This window comes from Protomyctophum bolini (genome assembly GCF_963924005.1).
Source record: "Protomyctophum bolini genome assembly, chromosome: 20".
Classification (NCBI taxonomy): Eukaryota; Metazoa; Chordata; class Actinopteri; order Myctophiformes; family Myctophidae; genus Protomyctophum; species Protomyctophum bolini.
In genome coordinates, this window is record NC_137881.1 from 28,744,716 (window position 1) to 28,748,606 (window position 3,891).

The window sequence follows — 3,891 nt, forward strand, 5'->3', positions numbered from 1 at the left end:
CATACATACGACCATTATAAGGCAAAATGTTCTAAATGTCATGCTTTAAGTAGCATGTGACGTGTCAAACTAGGGGGTTTTCATCATTCTGAATCCATTCCAAGCATTGGTTTAGCACGAAAAACAGTCCTTGGGCTATAAAAACGTCCATGTCCGTCATCGCAAATGTGATGAGGTCAGCACATTTGGGCACCTTTGGGCAAGTGGCTATGGCCAAACTAGGGGGTTTTCATGATTCTGAACCCATTCCAAGCATTCATTATTAGTTTTTCACAAAAAACACTCCTTGGGCTAAAAAAAAAGACCATAGCCGTCATCACTAATGTGATGAGGTCAGCACATTTGGGCACATTTTGGGCAAGTGGCTATGGCGGAATTTAGCCCAAGCCCCTTATATTGGTTGTTGACGGTACCCCAACTTTCAGCAGCTGTTAACAATTCCCTAGGGTGGTTGAATAGAAACCATTGGTGGAGAAGAATCTTGGTAAGAAATGGTAAGTATTCCCAGATTGTATTAATATCCTCTGAAGCACAGTAAGCTACAGCACCATATTCCTATATTGTCAAACACATTGTGTACGTGGGTGTGTGAGAGAGAGAGAACTTAGGGCAACATGATGGGAGGCATAGGCATAATACCAACACACACACACACACACACACACACACACACACACACACACACACGTACAGTCTCTCTCACCCAGGTGTGATATTAGCAAAGGTATTTGCCACCAAGAAGGTGTGTGGGTGTGTGTGACTGTGTGTGTGTGTGTGTGTGTGTGTGTGTGTGTGTGTGTGTGTGTGTGTGTGTGTGTGTGTGTGTGCACACCAGGCAGCTGTTGGTCAGTGTTGGGGAAGTTACTTTGAAAGCGTAGCTTGTAAAGCTACAAGTAGCTCACCATGGCAGTAGCTTGATCAAGCTACATAGCTACCCCTGGAGAAATGTAGCTTGTAAAGCTACAGCTACATAGGAAAAGTAGCTCAGCTACTTTTTATTTTTCAGCGTTAAATTGAGAATGTACATGCGGGAGACCCCTCCTCCCCTCTGGGAGACCCCTGCTCCCCTCTGGGAGACCCCTTCTCCCCTCTGGGAGACCCCTTCTCCCACCCTGCTCCCCTCTGGGAGACCCCTCCTCCCACCCTGCTCCCCTCTGGGAGACCCCTCCACACCCTGCTCCCCTCTGGGAGACCCCTCCTCACCCTGCTCCCCTCTGGGAGACCCCTCCCACCCTGCTCCCCTCTGGGAGACCCCTCACACCCTGCTCCCCTTTGGGAGACCCCTCCACACCCTGCTCTCCTCTGGGAGACCCCCCCACCCTGCTCCCCTCTGGGAGACCCCTCCTCCCCTCTGGGAGACCCCTGCTCCCCTCTGGGAGACCCCTCCTCCCCTCTGGGAGACCCAAAATTGTAGCTTGTAACTTGAGTAGCTAAGCTACAAAAAATGACCCAAAAAGTAGCTGAGCTACTTGACGAGGTACACAAATATGAATGTAGCTAAAATACCGCAAGCTACAGCAAAATGTAGCTAAGCTACGTAGCTCAGCTACATGTAGCTTAATACTCCCCAACACTGCTGTTGGTTAGTGGCCAGTAACAGTAGAAGACTGAGGGCGCGTACATGTCAACATGAATGAATGATCAGATTAAAGCGTGTGTGTGTGTGTGTGTGTGTGTGTGTGTGTGTGTGTGTGTGTGCACACACCAGGCAGCTGTTAGTTAGTGGCCAGTAACAGTAAGGGCGCGTTCATGTCAACATGAATGAATGATCAGATTAAAGCGTGTGTGTGTGTGTGTGTGTGTGTGTGTGTGCGCGCATGTTAAATATTTCCCTGAGTAGAAGATATTTGTGCAAAGATTCTATTCATTCCTCAATGCTGATAAACGGTGAGGAATGTCTTATTGACCTTTTATTACACATAGAGACAAAATTGGAGACAAGCACACCTCACCTCCAGTGAACTAATACAGTAACACAACACCTGGCTAGTATCGACACAGACGACAGATATAACACACCTCACATACTTCCGTAGGGTTTCTGGGCTCAGGTGGTGCAGGGGCGAAGTATCTGCCCACTACAGCGGATTCTACGGGTTCAAATCCAACACAAGGCATCCAGTTTGGCAGAACCGGTGGCGTCTAGTCTATACAAACACTTTTTTGTTCCAATTGCCTAAGCCGTAATCCTGGGCGCTATACTCTCCCTCTGCCAACCTGGGGAGGGCCCTGAACTGAGCTCATGCCTCCCTCAATGCATGAGGAGTGAGCAGGCCGCTTCTTATCACCCGACAGGGGAGAGTTTCCCTGGTTGGATGGAACACGATTTCCAACCAGTAGCTTTCCACTCCATCAGTCACCCTGGCAGACCAGGGGGAGGCAGTATAGAGACCATTATTGCTGTCTTGCATGTTTTTTGTTTGGGTATACTTACCCCAGCTCAGTGGCCTTGTGGTTAGAGTGTCCACCCTGAGACTGGGAGGTCGGGGTTCGATCCCATGCCGGGTCATACCAAAGACTGTAAAAATGGGACCCAGTGCCTCCCTGCTTGACACTCAGCATCTAGGGTTGGATTGGGGGTGAGTCCCTGCGACATACTAGCGCCATGTCCAGGGGGTGTACTTGTACATCAAGCTGCCTCACGCTACAGAAACAGGAGATAGGCTCCTGCCCTATGGGCCTCATGGCTCGGCAAGGCTACTTACTTACTTACTTACCCTAGGACACGGGGAGAACATGCAAACTCCACACAGAAAGGCCCTTTTTCACCGATGACGCCGAGGAGAGCCTACGCCTCCAGGGTCCCCGGCTGGAATCGAACCCGGGACCTTCTAGCTGTGAGGGAGGCGCCTCACAGGTTTTCATTACTGGCAGGTGAGCACAGAAACCAGATTTTGACGTTTGTGCTAAATAACACCATAAAACCACCATTAGAGTGATACAGTCTTCTCCTCATGTTTCTGGAAACACTGGAGGCAATGTTTATATGTTTTTAATAAAAGGACTGCCAGGAGTGAAAATAGCCTGATTAGGCTATCTCTGTGTTGTTGTTTTGTATTTACTGTTGTGTTTTTCCCTGTTGTTTGTATATGGACCCATTGTGTCTGAAATAAAGTTTTCAATCAATTACCCTTTTCATGTCCCTTAGAGCAGTGGTTCCCAAAGTGGGGTCCGGGGACCCCCAGGGGTACCTGAGGGAGTTCCAGGGGGGACCCATCTATTTTGTTCATGTTCATAAAGTGCTAAAGTGTTTAAAGCAGTGGTTCCCAAACTTTTTCATGTCAAGGACCCCCAAATTGACACTACTTAGCCCGTGGACCCCCATTTGAAAAGATATGCCTACATTGACGTCTACATTTAGACGTCTACATTTAAACGTCTACATTTAGACGTATACATTTATTTGTTATCCGTGTTGCGAGGATGAGGGGGTACCTGGAAAAATATCTACCCCAAAAGGGGTACCTGGTCCAAAAAAGTTTGGGAACCCCTGCCTTAGAGGGCTTTAGTTTGGGAACCCCTGGCCTTAGACTAGAGGATACGGCTTCACGTTGCAGTTCAGACTATGGGTTTTTATCTCCCATTGGCTTAGAGGCGCTAGCGGCAGCCAATCATGAAGAAGTGTGCACTAGGTCCTCACTAGTCTCAACATCGACAGTATAGCCAGGTTGCACACCTGGCTAAAAAGCTTTCCGTCGGATTACCTGACGAGTCATTTGATTTGAATAAACTAAGCCAGTAAAATATGACATTTCCTGCACATCCCCTTGCTCTGGGAGAGAGTCAATTCCACAATGAGGAACTTGAAGAGTCAGTCATACAACAATGACTATTTGTATTTAATTTAAGGCCTGCCCGGCAAAAGAACGATACAAATAAATAGTGTAAGTA